Raw genomic sequence first — 16131 nt, 5'->3', positions numbered from 1 at the left:
GAAGAATAAAGGAGGAAAAAATAAGGATATAGTTCATGAATCAGAAAATAAAATTCACAATAGATGAGAAAGGGAGATACATAATAAAGAAAACATAGGAAAAATATAAAAAGCACAGCAAAGGCTGTTGTACACAAAAAGCACATATAAAAAGTAAAGACATACAGAATCAAAATGTGAGACAGAAACAAAATTTACTAAGCATCATGCAATGTCAACAGAGCAGGAAAATGCAGTCGGTGGAATGCACCAATAGTAATAGTTGGAGAATGGAGTGAAGGCCTTGGAGCAGTGCCAGAGGTGATAGGTGTGGTGGTGACTGAGCTCAGGCTTCTGGGGACACACTCCTAAGCTGAGGGGAGGAGCTGCGTTTTTTTCCAGGTGTGAAAAGCATATAACTATTCTACCAGACTCTAGAAGAATTACCTGAAACAGATGAGCCCATTTGGATCTTGGGGAAACAGTATGATCTTCAAGTAGAAAAATCAAAGCTGTTGTCTGAGTTACTCATCTCTGGTTTATATACTGATGGAAATTTTTATTATTAGGAAGAACAGGTTCATCACCAGATGCTGGTTGGGGAAGCCTATTACATTGTGGACAAATGATGCTGGCTCAGGCCCTCATCTGAGCAACTGGGGTGGGACTGGTGTTGGTAGGAGCACCAAGAATAGCCTGAAGAATATCACTGAATCTTATAGTGCTTCTTAGACAGAAAAGTTGCAGCTGTTAGTCTATCTATTAAATGACACAAATAGGCAGAGGAGAAGGAAAATCAATTGGTGAGTGGTTTGGACCAAATACAGTTGCACAGGTGTTAAAAAATTGCTTTATTTGACAAATAGAATTCCTTGACTGTTTATGTTTTGATGGATAACACAGCGGTCATCAAAAATATCAAAAAAAAAATGTGCCCCATGTGCCCCTCCTGGAAGCCCTTTCTGCTTCTTATGCCCCTCTGCTTGGGCATAAACCAAATTAATCCCATCTACACTGATGCATTTAAAGTGTTTTAAGATGCCAGTCTTTAGGTTCATCAGGAGGAAAGCCAAATAGCACTGGTTATTTCTTTTTTTTTTTTTTTACTTTTTTTAAGCACCCGTTATTTCATAGGATTTTTAGGAGATGAGCTCATCTACCCGGATCTTCACACCACTCAGACTTTTGTTGACTCTGAGGAGAATGGAACAGTGGAGAATGGAACCAGCAATCACCACCCCCACCCCCCATCAAATGAAGATCCTGGATTTGGAGCCTTCAGTGGCATTGGGATTCTTTTGTAAAGAAGAAGGTTTTGATAACTGATGTGGACTCAACCAAAAGGAGAAATTAAAGCCACAGAGTTTACAGATGTTTGAGCTGGTTCAGAAGCATCCAGCCCACTGGCCTCCATTCATATCTCCTACCAAACCAGAAGTGACAACTACAGGTGCAGAGCTCATTGAATACACCAATAAGGTGTTTGAACAGGAAGAAGACTTTGAGATTTTGAATATGTGAAGGAGTACCATCCAGCCTGTACCTACCACTTGGCACCACATTGCAGACAACTTTTTTAACCACTGTGCCTGAATCACCAACAGCACAGAACTCAATTTCAATCCAAAGTGAACCAGTTGCCATTTTCCGGTGAGCTCTATGACAGAGAGATGGAGACAGAGATACAGAGAAAGAGAGAGAGACAGTCAGAATCCTATTGCTACATGGTAATCAAGCAAGACCATGGGTGCTCCTTGGTCTTATTTTAGAGACAGTGAACCTAAAATAATGTTCTTGCTGTCCAGAGGGTACTTCCAGTCTTGTTTCAGAACCAGTTAGTGGAAGATAGTTACTCTTTCTCTCTTCATGTAACATGTCTCTACAAAGAGACAATTCTGGTTTCTCCTTTGGGGTTGCATCTTGGGAAGCAGTTTTTTCTTTATGAAATCAAATTGTCTGGATCAGGGAAAACAAAACATCTTGTTAAATTATTTTAATAGGCATTTTGAATAATGATAATTTCATATGAAAACATTTCTATATCTACGGCAAATGGACACTTTTTGCAACCCCCTTCTTGTTTGGGAGAAGCTTGCTTGCTGCTGTGTCACTATCATGGCTGCATATGATACATTTAACCCTGACTTCAAGTTGAATCAGGATCTTTTCTCTTGCTGATTTGGTTCAAGCAATAGTCAAAAAGTGGTTTGTACTTTAAAAAAAAAAGAGGAAAAGTTAAACTCAAATAAAGCAAAATTCGAAATTCACAATATCAATACAAATAAACAAGGAAGCTATAAAGAAACCATAGAAAATCATCCATTATGAATATAAGCATACATGTACCAAATGGCATAATACCTAAATTCATAAAGCAAAAATTAATTGAATTACAAAAAGTTAAATATTTTTTAAAAGTAACAATATCAATAGGAAACTTTAATAATCCTCTCTCAGAGCTGGATAAATTTAATGAAAAGATAAACAAGGGGAAAAATAAACTATTGGAGAATTTAGAGCTGATATACTATGATTTCTTCTGAATGTGAAAAATAAAGTAGGTATGAACATATATGATATAGGTTGACACGAATGGGTACACATATATGTTTACATGTACATACATGCATATATATGCCATAGAGTAATACACAAAATTGCCCATACAAAGAAAAATTATAAATAAGTGTAAAAAAGCAGAAATAAAGTAAAAACAGTCATTAACACAGGCAATACAACCAGAATGTATAGATCTAAATGAAGACTTAATGACACTAAAAAAAACAATAACTATATGAAAGAGAATGGTAGAAATGAAATGACATACTAAAATTTCTAGGATGCCGCTAAAACAATCCTCAGAAGAAAAATTGCATCTCTGAGAACTTGCATTAACAAACTGAAAAAGATGACAAGTATACTCAGTACACTTTTAAAAACTGAAACATAAACAAGTAATCCCAAAATAAACACAAAGGAGAAATATTTGAAAGTCAGAGAAAATACAGATAAATTGAAAAATAAGACTATGAAAATGATAAACACAACCAAAAGCTGATTCTTTAAAAAGCTTAACAAAATTAACAAACCATTAGTTAACTGACTGTAAAGAAAAGAGAAGAAAATCAAATTAACAAAATAAAAACATAAACAAAGTAAAATTGCAACAGGGAAGAAATAAAAATAATTCTAGTATACAGTTATGTGAAGGCAAAACTAAGAATTTAGAGGAATTATCTATAAAAATATAAAATACCTAAACCAACTGAACAATAAACATCTTTAACAATGTAACTTTGGAAAAAGAAAAAGAATTATCTGTATTTTACTACAAAAGGAAAAAAAAGCCCTGCTGCAGATGTGTGTGTCTGCATACACACACACACACACACACACACCTGTATCTATGAATTTTATAAGATTCTTAAAGAATAATTAATACAGCAAATAATACCTTATACCTAACACCTTAATTAATACCTTAAATAACCATTTATACTACAAAAATCATTCTCAAAAATTAAGAAAGAAAACATTCTACCAAATTTCTTTTATAAAAAAATTTATTAATACCTAAACTAAGCAAAGAAAGACTATTAGTTCACCAAATTTAAATACAATCTTGTCCAAAAGATCATAGCAATATATTGAAAATTTACTCATTATGTTCAAGTTGGGTTTATACCAATGAAGCAAGAAACTTAACCTTAGGAAAACAATTAGCATAATCATATTTTTTAAAATGTCCAAAACTACATGACTATTTCAATAGATACAGAAAAAGCCTTTGACAAGGTGCATTATTCATTTATGCTAAAAAAAAACCCTCTACAAAGCATAGTCTAAAAGATCCTTGTTTTAATATGATAAAAATGTACCTCTAAAATTAAAAACTAATATCATGTGCAATGGGAAAATACTAGAAGTTTTCTTTATAATTACAGGAGAAAAGCAAGGATACCTCCTTTCTCCACTGTAATTTGACATAGTTCTAAAAATGCTAGCAAAAGCAATAAAACAAAACAAAGGAATTGAAAGCATAAGGATTGAGAAAGAGGAGACAGAACTATCTCTCTTTACTGATGATATAAAAGTTTGATTAGAAAATCCTACAGAATCAATAATGAAACCAATTTAAACAATTAATTTGATCAACAAAATAATAGAATACAAAAAATAACCCACAAAGTAACCCATTTCTATATGGCGACAACAAAATCCAGGAGAAATTAATAGAAAGATAAGTACCTTTCAAAATAACTACAAAATGAAAAAAGGAAAATGATAAATATTGGAGAGATTGTGGGAAAACTGGGATAGTAATGTACCATTGACAGAGTTGTAAACTAATCTAACCATTCTGGAGAGGAATTTGGAACTCTACCCAAAGGCAATCAAACTATGCAAACATACCTTTTTACTCAGCAATACTAGGTCTGTATCCCGAAGGTATTAAAAAACAAAAAGAAGGACCTATACATGCAAAATAATTATAGCAGCTCTTTTTGTAGTGACAAAGAATTGGAAATTGAAGGGATGTCCATCAATTGAGGAACGGCTGAACAAAGTGTGGTATATGATTGTGAGGGAATACTATTGTGCTTTGTAAGAAATGATGAGCAGGATGCTCTCAGAAAAACCTGGAAAAACTTACAGAAACTGACACAAAATGAAATGAGCAGAACTAGGAGAACATTATACACAGAAATAGCAACATTGTGTAATGACCAACTGTGAATGACTTTAACTATTCTCAGCAACACAAAGGTCCAAGATAATTCTGAAGGACTTATGATGCAGAATGCTATTGACCTCCAGAAAAAGAACTGATGGAATCTAAATGCAGATTAAAGCATACTATTTTCACTTTCTTGTGTGTGTGTGTATTTTGTCTGTGTTTTCTTTCATAATGTGACTATTATGGAAATATATTTTGCATGCCTACACAGGTATAACCTATGTCAAATTGCTTGCCATCTAAGGAAGAGGGAAAAAGAAGGAGGAAAGAATAGAATTTGGAAGGCAAATTTTTAGAAAATTAATGTTAAGAATTGTTTTTGCATGTAATTGGAAAAAAATAAAAGATTTTTTTAAAAAGATTATGCAAACTAGGCTTCAGCAATATGTGAACCAAGAATTATTAGAAGACCAGGCTGGTTTTCAAAGAGGGAGAGGAACTAGAGATCAAATTGCCAACATTAACTGGATTATGAAAGAAAGCAAGGGAGTTCCAGAAAAACATCTACTTCTGCTTCATTGACTACACTAAAGCCTTTGACTGTGTGGATCAAAACAAAATGTGACAAGCCCTCAAAGAGATGTGAGAGCCAGATCATTTCACTTGTCTCCTGAGGAACTTGGACAGACATCTAGAGATTGTGAAGAATAGAGGGGTCCATGACAAAGAGTCAGACATGACTGAATGACAACACTTGAAATAAGAGACAACAACTCAAATTTTGCTAATATTCATGATTTGTATTAGCAATTTATCTAAGCTGTGCTTCAAATTTTAAGAAATCACAAAAGCCCAAATGATAGATGTCAGATGCTTGTGAGTAACCATTCAACTTGAATTTTCTCCTCTGTTTGCATTTTTATCTTCAAAAGTCACCTGAAAGGTAAATCAGGGCAGGGGCTCTTCTGGAGCCATTTTCAACCAGCTGGGGAGAGTTAATTGTTAAATTTTCAATGTGAACATTTACACTTCCAAAATTGCCACTAAAAATTAGGGCTTGATTTCTTGTTTTGTTGATCATCTTGACTTAAGAAATTAACAACTTCTCCCAATCCCCAGATACTTGCTAAACATTTGCCAACAAAGCCCTAATCAGGAGGATCCTCTTCTCTTTCCATACAGGGAAACCAAAACCAAGGGAGAAATGGGCTGTAGTTGAGATTTAGATTTGGAGCTGGAAAGAACCTTAGAGATCATCTATACTGTTGTTTAGTTCTTCAGTCATATCTGGCTCTTCCTGACCCCATGGACCATAGCACACCAGGCACTTCTACCTTCCACAATCTTCTGAAGGCTGTCCAAGCTCATGTTCATTGCTTTCATGACAATATCTATTCATCTCATCCTCTGTCAAACTCCTTTCCTTTTGGCTTCGATCTTTCCCAACATCAGGGTCTTTTCCATTGAGTCCTATCTTTTTATTATGTGGCCAAACTATTTAAGCTTCAGCTTCAGTATTTGATCTTCCAGTGAATAGCCTGAATTAATTTCTTTTAAGTATTGACTAATTTGGTCTCTTTGCTATCCAAGGGACTCTCAAAAGTCTTCTCCAGCACCACAATTCAAAAGTGTTGATTCTGCAGTGCTCAGTTTTTCTTATAGTCTAACTTTCACAGCCATATATTGATACTGGAAAAACCATAACTTTGACTATATGGACCTTTGTCAACAAGTTGATGTCTCTTCTTTTTAGCATACTGTCCAGATTTGCCACAGCTTTCCTTCCAAGGAGCAAGAATCTTTTAATTTCATGCCCGCAATGATCTTTAAGCCCAAGAATATAAAATCTGATCTTGCTTCCATTTCTTCTCCCTCTATTTTGCTAGCAAGTGATGGAACCAGTTACCAATATCTTAGTTGTTTTTTTTTTATGTTAAGCTTCAAGCCAGCTTTTATACTCTCCTCTTTCACCCTCATCAAAAGGCTTCTTAATTCCTTTTTACTTTTTGCCATCAAAATGGCTATCATCTGTATATCTGAGATTATTGATATTTCTCCTGGCAACCTTAATTCCAGCTTTTGATTCATCCAGCCTGTCATTTTGCAAGATGTACTCTGCATATAATTTAAATAAATAAGGTGACAATGGACAGCCTTGTCATACTCCTTTTCTAATCTTAAACCAATTAGCTGTTTCATGTTCAGTTCTAACTGTTGTTTCTGAGCCTGCATACGAGTTCCTCAGGAGACAAGTGAGATGAACTGGTACTCCCATCTCTTTAAGAACTTGTCAGGTAGGATTTATGCCAGGAATGAAGGGATGGTTCAATATTAGGAAAACTTTCAGCGTAATTGATCATATCAACAACAAAACTAACAGAAACCACATGATTATCTCAATAGACGCAGAAAAAAAGCTTTTGAAAAAATACAACACCCATTCCTATTAAAAATACTAGAGAGCATAGGAATAAATGGAGTCTTCCTTAAAATGACAAGTAGTATCTACCTAAAACCTTCCGCAAACATTATATGTAATGGGGATAAGCTAGAAGCATTTCCAACAAGATCAGGGGTGAAACAAAGATGTCCATTATCACCACTATTGTTCAATATGGTACTAGAAATGTTAGCTTTAGCAATAAGAGAAGAAAAAGAAATCGAAGGTATTAGAATAGGCAAAGAAGAAACAAAGCCATCACTCTTTGCAAATGATATGATGATATACTTAGAGAAACCTAGAAAATCGAAATAATTACTTGAAATAATCAACAATTTGAACAAAGTTGCAGGCTATAAAATAAACCCACATAAATCATCAGTATTTCTATATGTTACCAACAAAGCCCAACAGCAAGAGATAGAAAGAGAAATTCCATTTAAAGTTACTGTAGACATTATAAAATATTTAGGAATCTACCTGCCGAAACAAACACAACTATAAGAACACAATTACAAACCACTTTTCACACAATTAAAGTCAGATCTAAATAACTGGAAAAACATCAGTTGCTCATGGGTAGGACAAGCTAATAAAATAAAAATGACAATTCTACCTAAGCTAATTTATTTACTCAGTGTCATACCAATCAAACTGCCAAAAAATTATTTTAGAGAGTTAGAAAAAATGACAAGATTCATTTGGAATAACAAAAGGTCCAGAATATCAAGGGAACTAATGAAAAGAAATGCAGGGGAATGTGGCCTAACCATTCTAGATCTTATATTGTATTATAAAGCAGCAATCATCAAAACTACTTGGTACTGACTAAGAAATAGAGTGGTGGGTCAGTGGAATAGGTTAGGTATACAAGACACAGCAGTCAATGACTATAGTAATCTACTGTTCAATAAACTCAAAGACCAGCACTTCTGGGATAAGAACTCACTATTTGACAAAAACTGCTGGGAAAACTGGAAGAGTATGGCAGAAACTAGACATAGACCAACATCTTATGCCATATACCCAAATAAAGTCAAATTAGGTACACAATTTAGATACAAAGGCTGATACTATAAGTAAACTGGGAGAGCAAGGAATAGTTTACTTGTCAGATTTATGGAGAACAGAAGAATTTATGACCAAACAAGAGTTAGAAAACATTATGAAATGCAAAATGGATAATTTTGATTCCATTAAATTGAAAAGTTTTTGGACAAACAAAGCCAACGCAACCAAGACTATAAGGGAAGCAGAAAACTGGGAAAGAATTTTTACAACCAGTCTCTCTGATAAGGACCTCATTTCTAAAATATATAGAGAACTAAGTCAAATTTATAAGAATACAATTCATTCCCCAATTGATAAGTGGTCAAAGGACATGAACAGGCAGTTCTCAAATGAAGAAATTAAAACTATCTATAGTCATATAAAAATGCTGTAAATCATTACTGATTAGAGAAACATAAATAAAAACAACTCTAAGGTACCACATCACACCTTATCAGCTAACATGACAAAACATTCTCCAACATGATAAATGTTGGAGAAGATGTGGAAAAATTGGAACACTAATGCATTGTTGGTGGAGTTGTGAAATGATACAATCATTTTGGAGAGTAATTTGGAACCATGCCCAAAGGGCTATAAAAATGTGCATTCCCTTTGACCCAGTAATAGCGCTAAGGCTGTAAAAGAGATCACAAAAGTGGGAAAGGGACACACATGTACAAAAATATTCATAGCAGCTCTTTTTGTGGTGGCAAAGAATTGGAAATTGAGAGGATGCCCATCAATTGGGGAATGGCTGAACAAATTGTGGTATATGAATGTAATGGAATACTATTATGCTCTAAGAAATGATGAGCTGGAGGACTTCAGAAAAACCTGGAAAGACTTGTATGGACTGATGCTGAATAAAGTAAGCAGAACCATGAGAACATCATACACAATAACAGCCACGTTGTGCGATAACTAATTTTGATAGACTTAGCTCTTCTCAATCTAAGACATCTCCAAAAGTCTCATGATGGAAAATGCTATCCACATCTGGAGAAAGAACTATGGAGTTTGAATGTGGATTGAAATATACTATTTGCTCTTTGTTTTTTCCTTCTGTTTTGTTTTGCTTCTTCTTTGTTGTGGTTCCTCTTATGGGTTTTAATTCTTCTTCACAACATGACTAATGTGAAAATATGTTTAATGGGAATGTACATGTAGAGCTTACATCAGATTTCATGCTGTCATGGGGAGGAAGATGGGGAGGGACTGGGAGAAAATTTAAAACTTAAAACCTTTTGGAAGTGATTGTTGAAAACTAAAAATAAATTAATTAATTTAACAAAAAAGAAGAAATTGTCACATTTTATTTTGATCCACTCAGTCAAAGGCTTTAGAGTAATCAGTGAAGCAGAAGTAGATGTTTTTCTGGAACTCCCTTGCTTTCTTTCATAATCCAGTTAATGTTGGCAATTTGATCTCCAGTTCCTCTCCCTCTTTGAAAACCAGACTGGTCTTCAAGTAATTCTTGGTTCACATATTGCTCAAGCCTAGCTTGCAGACTCTTAAACATAACCTTGCTGGCGTGTGAAATGAGCACAATTGTTCAGTAATTTGAACATTCCTTGTCATTGTCCTTCTTTAGGATTGGGACATAAACTGATCTTTTCCATTACAGTGGCTACTGTTATGTTTTCCAAATTTGCTGGCATACTGAGTACAGTACTTTAACAGCATCATATTTTAGGGTTTTAAATAGATCAGCTGAAATTCCATCACCTCCACTAGCCTTATTGTTTGCAATGCTTCCTATGGCCCACTTGACTTCATTCTCTAAGATGTCTGACTAGATCAGTAACTACACCACTGTGATTATTAGTGATGTTAAGATCTTTCTTGAATAGTTCTTCTGTGAATTCTTGTCATCCCCCCTTAATCTCTTCTGCTTCTGTTAAATCCCTACCATGTTTGTCTTTTATCCACCTATTTTTGCATGAAACTTTCCATTGATATCTCTAATTTTCTTGAAGAGATTTGTTGTCTTTCCCATTCTGTTTTCTTCTGTTTCTTTGCATTGTTCATTTAAGAAAACCTTCTCTTTCCTTATTATTCTCTGGAATTCTGCATTCATTTGGGCATATCTTTCTCTTTCTCCTTCTTTACCTTTCACTTTCCTTCTTTCCTCAGCTATTTGTGAGAGCTTTTCACTAAGAACTGTCTGTCTTGGATAACCCTGCATGGCATAGCTCATTGTTTCATTGAGCTACACAATCCCTTCTGCCATGACAAGGCAGTCATGGGGTGGTGAAGGGAAGAATGGGAGGGGGAGTTATTTCAGGTACCCTAAGTTATTTCAAGTACCACCTCAGACAAACCAGGAAACTGAGTCAGCTCTAAATAGCTCTTTGTTCCTGTTTTGCCTAGGGAAACTAATTATTGTTATTTTAATCTTTCTTTAGTCTTTCCAATCTCAACAGCATTATAAACATAAACATATAAACATAATGCTTCCTTGTTGGAAAGATCACCTTTAATCATGTGACATTGTGGCATGTTTCATAATAAAAGGTACAATACTGGCCATTGAGATCTGAGGCTAGCAATTATATGTCTATAAAAGAATGATACCCTACCTTTCTCATCCTGCACAATCATGGGATCTGTAGGGCCCTGGTCCAAATGACAAATTGGATGCATTTGTCAAGAATACCTGGTAGTCTACAAGATTGACTAACTAACTAAGAGGGAAATGAGGGAGTATGAGAATAGTCACTCCATGAATAAATAATGGAATAATCAATGGTAGGTCTAGGACAGATTCATGGTCCTTAAGCCCCATGTACTTCTCTCTCTCTCTTTCTCTCTCTCTCCCTCCCTCCTTTCTTTTTTTTTACTCCTCCCCTTCTTTTCCTTCTTTTCTCTACCCTAATATTTCTCTCTTTCTCTTCATCTTCTCTCTCTCTCTCCCTTCCAGCCCTCTCCTCTTTCTTTCCTTCTCACTCTATATTACCTGACATTAAAGAGCAACTGCACATCAGCTCAGAAAGGTACAGATACAGATGACAAAGCAACAGGAATAGGACCCCTCCCCCAGAATTTATACATTTCAAACTTCCCAGTGACTATGGATGAAGAGGTGTTGGAGAGGTCTTCTCTACCTTCATTTTTTCCTTTTTTAAATTAATTTATTTTGATTTATCAACAATCACTTCTTTAAGCTTTTGAGTTTTAAATTTTTCTCCCCCACCCTTCTCACCTCCCTCCCCAAGACAGCATGCAATCTGATATAGACTATACATATACATTCCTATTAAACATATTTTCCACATTAGTGATGTTGTAAGTAAGAATTAGAACCAATAGGAGGAACCACCAGAAAGAGGAAACAAAACATAACAGAAGAAAAAAAATAACAAATAGTATGCTTCAATCTGCATTCCAACTCCATAGTTCTTTCTTTGAATGTGGATAGCATTTTCTATCATGAGGCCTTTGGAGATGTTTTAGATCCTTGCATTGCTGAGATGGGTGAAGTCTATCAATATTAGTCATCGCACAACGTGACCATTATTGTGTACAACCTTCTCCTGGTTCTGCTCACTTCACTCAGCATCAGACCATAAGTCTTTCCAGGTTTTTCTGAAGTCCTCTACCTCATCATTTCTTATAGCACAATAGTATTCCATTACATTCATATACCACAACTTGTTCAGTCATTCCCCAGTTGTTGGGTATCCTCTCAATTTCCAATTCTTTGCCACCATAAAAAGAGCTGCTATAAATATTTTTGTACATGTGAGTCCTTTTCGCATTTGTACAATCTCTTTGGGATATAGCCCTAGAAGTACTATTGCTGGGTCAAAGGGTATGTACATTTTTATAGCCCTTTGGGCATGGTTCCAAATTGCTCTGCAAAATGGTTGGATCATTTCACAACTCCACCAACAATGCATTAGTGTTCCAATTTTCCCACATCTTCTCCAACATTTATCATTTTCTTGTTTTGTCATGTTGGCCATTCTGATAGGTGTGATGTGGTACCTCAGAGTTGCTTTGATTTGTATTTCTCTAATCAATAGTGATTTAGAGCATTTTTTATATGACTATAGATGGCTTTAATTTCTTCACCTGAGAACTGCCTGTTCATATCCTTTGACCATTTATCAATTGGGGAATGACTTGTATTCTTATAAATTTGACTTAATTCTCTATATATTTTAGAAATGAGGTCCTTATCAGAGAGACTGGTTGTAAAAATTCTTTCCCAATTTTCTACCTTCCTTCTAATCTTGATTGCATTGGCTTTGTTTGTCCAAAAACTTTTCAATTTAATGGAATCAAAGTTATCCATTTTGCTTTTCGTAATGTTCTTTATCTCCTGTTTGGTCATGAATTCTTCTGTTCTTTATAAATCTGATACGTAAACTATTCCTGGCTCTCCCAGTTTGCTTACAGCGTCAGCCTTTATATCTAAATCATGAACCCATTTTGACTTTATTTTGGTATATGTTGTGAGATTTTGATCTATACCTAGTTTCTGTCATACTCTTTTCCAGTTTTCCCAGCAGATTTTGTCAAAGAGTGAGTTCCTATCTCAAAAGCTGAGGTCTGGGGCAGCTAGGTGGTGCAGTGTATAGAGCACTGGCCCTGAAGTCAGGAGGACCTGAGTTCAAATCCGGACTCAGACCAAACACTTGACACACACTAGTTGTGTGACCCTGAGCAAGTCACTTAATTCCAATTGCCTTAAAAAAAAAAAAAGCTGAGGTCTTTGGGTTTATCGAACAGTAGATTACTATAGTCATTGACTACTGTGTCTTGCATGCCTAACCTATTCCAGTGATCCACCACTCTATTTCTTAGCTAGCATCAAGCAGTTTTGATGATTCCTGCTTTATAATACAATTTAAGATCTGGAATGGCTAGGCCACCTTCCCCTGCATTTCTTTTCATTAGTTCCCTTGATATTCTGGATCTTTTATTATTCCAAATGAATCTTGTTATTATTTTTTCTAACTCTATAAAATAATTTTTGGGAGTTTGATTGGTATGGCACTGAATAAGTAAATTAGCTTAGAATTGTCATTTTTGTTATATTAGCTTATCCTACCCATGAGCAACTGATTTTCCAATTATTTAGATCTGACTTTATTTGTGTGAAAAGTTTTTTGTAATTGTGTTCATATAGCTCCTGGGTTTCTACCTTCATTTTTTGAGACACAAGTAGGACCAGTAGAGGAGTTGGCTTTGCAAGGATGGATTCTACAGAGAATTTTGAAGTCATTAGCATTCACTTCAATAGCAAATACATTAAGATGCTCCCTAAAGTACCAGCCTCATCTGATCTTTTGCCTTCCAAATTTGCTGGTGGTAGGCAAAAGAAATGTCAGAACTAGAGGAAATATGTGCTGACTAGCTTTTCCAAGAGATGAGAATGTGGGTAGCATGGCATTGATTTATAAGCCCCATCACAGATTTGCACAGTGAGTTTTATAAAGCTCCTTTCAGAATCTCTCCCAATAGGATAATTGCTCAGACAACACTCCCATCTTCTATGTCTTCATATCACTTTCACAGACTATCTTGAATACACTATCAATCATATTTCATGCCACCCGAAGGCATAGTCTTGAACTCTAGGGTGGACCATACTACTTCTATCCAGCATGCCACAATGATGGGACCTCTTATCCTATGCCTCACCCTCCACCAGCTGGGCCACATTTCCCTCAGTACCAAAGATATGTTTACATTTACAGGTGCACCTGTGCAAAACATACCTTTCTTTTCTTCCAGTGTTTCACTTGAAGAGAACAGTGACCAGCAAAGTCAGGTAGTGGCAGACACTCCCACAGATCATGCATTTTATTCCTTCCAGAATAAGTAACAATGGCTGGTCTCTGGTCTGGGACAAGAACAATATCTCTGTTTTTGTGCCCACCATTACCCCACATCACTTGTGGAGCTTGGGATTATACAGTCACCTTGACTTACATTCAAGAATATTAGATTTTTTTTCTTTCACAAAAAAAAAACAGCATTTAAAGCCACAACAGATTCTCCCCACTTCATGAAGACAAATAGTGGCTATACTCTCATGTCTCCATATAAGAAAATTGTTGTAGGGTGTTGTGTTTTATTCCTTGGACTCTTTTTAAAATCTTGTAAAGGAAAAAGAAGTAAAGAATTAAAGTTCAAGCATTAACGTCTGTTTTAGAAGATGAAGAAGTAGAGATCTGAATTCAATAAAAATGAAGATGAAGAACTTGATAAAACCCTCCATATTAAATCAATATATATTTTAACATTCAGTGATATCAGTGCAAAAGTGATCATAATGTTATTTCTCCCAGTTAGAATGTGAGCAAGCAATGTTTTATTTTCTATTTATATCCTAGTGTTTAACATAATTCTTGGCACATAGGGAAGGTCAGCAAAAAATTAGTTGGAAATTATAGCTTAGGAGTTTCATTAAGAAATGATAGAGCAGAGGTTTATAGATTGTGAAGAAGCTGCTCATTTATACCGTAAATATTTTCTTCAGAAAAAAAGAGTTTTAGACATGGTGAATACCAAATAACATAATTTTTTAAAACCTGATTATATTTTGACAGATGGGAAATGTGTTATTGATGTTGGAATCATTTCATTATGTATAGTCAACAAATTTGCCAGAACAAAGAATAAAATTAATTAAAAAAACAGAAGAATAAAAATGAGAAAATGATATGGCATGTGATGTAACCAACTCTTGACTGAACTACTTAAGTAAAGTATTATGTATTTCTGTACCTCCATTTCCTCATTTGTAAAATGACAGAATTGTACTAATTGACCTCCAAGTTCCCTTTCAACTCTTATCTATGATCCTATGATCTTTTGGTCCTATTAATGGACATTGACACCAACTGTAACTATTTCCTAAAGAAGTGTGGGCAAAAACCATTCCCTCAAACATACATGGTCAAAGGATATGAACCAACAATTCTAAAGAGAGTAATTGCAACTATTAACAATCATATAAAGTGTTCCAAATCACTAATAATAAGAAAAATGCAGATCAAAATACCTCACACTCAGCAAATTTGCAAAAATTACAAAAGATAGGCATAGTTGATGTTGGAGGCATTATGTAAAAGCAAGCACATAGTTCACAGAACCATGAATTTGTCTAACCATTCGTGTAATCTATTTGAAATTATGCTGTTGCAGTCCATGGTCCAGGGACCCCCAACAAATGCAACAGTTGTGGTTCTATGATCACTTAGTTCCAAGTTTTTCCTGAGGGCTCTTTCCCCAAAGCGGGTAGTGTTCAGATTTTCAGTCTCTCTGGATCTACCTCCATTCCAAAGTAAAACCTCAGAGAATTCTCTAAAATAGTGTTTAGATATGTATAGGATCTCCATGAAAAGTGAGTAACTAGAAAAGGTGACTCAATGTACAACATAGATATCATCTATAGGACAGAAATTTATTTCCTCTACCACAGAAAATACTAAGGATTCAAAGAAGCACATAAATGCAAAATGTAAAACACCTCAAAAGGCCCACAAGATTTATACTGCCCCAAGAAAAGTTAAGACAATTTTTTTGAGGCTACTAAAAAGATATGTTATATTTCTATTCACCTTGGACCTACTATGTCCAAGCAACTCATAAGGCAAACATCCCCTGGAAAACCAGGGCACAACTGGCTCCCTTTAATTCTTTGACTATCCAATCCTTCTGATGGCAGGTGCTCTTCTCCTTTGACAAGTATGCTTTAGGCAGAGTTCTAGCCAAAATGGCTGTCTGAATGGAGGCAGACCACTTAGCTCCTAAATGCATACTCTAGCAAAAACTCAAATTAATACCAGCAATCAAGAAATACAAGAGAATATGGTGAGTTTACATCCTCCACCTCAGAACTCTACAAAAAGTCAGCCAGAAGCCCAAGGGAAAATAGAAGTGGCCACCAGCAAACCCATCCACAATGTAGGCAAACAAGTCAGTAGTCTACCCATGCCACCAGAGACAAATCAGAGACATGGGTAGC

At 35.3% G+C, this 16131-nt stretch overlaps 2 pseudogenes; both read left to right on the top strand.

Moving 5' to 3' along the window:
- The first annotated feature begins 269 nt into the window (after positions 1 to 269).
- LOC114038864 lies at positions 270 to 1500 on the top strand (annotated as a pseudogene).
- Positions 1501 to 11220: 9720 nt separating this feature from the next.
- On the top strand, positions 11221 to 13983 carry LOC114038894 (annotated as a pseudogene).
- The last annotated feature ends 2148 nt before the right edge of the window (positions 13984 to 16131 follow it).

The sequence above is a fragment of the Vombatus ursinus genome, unplaced genomic scaffold (assembly GCF_900497805.2).
Source record: "Vombatus ursinus unplaced genomic scaffold, bare-nosed wombat genome assembly UNPS02011431.1, whole genome shotgun sequence".
Classification (NCBI taxonomy): domain Eukaryota; kingdom Metazoa; phylum Chordata; class Mammalia; order Diprotodontia; family Vombatidae; genus Vombatus; species Vombatus ursinus.
Note: the sequence above shows the minus strand (reverse complement) of the source record. Positions and strands in the feature narration are given on the sequence as shown.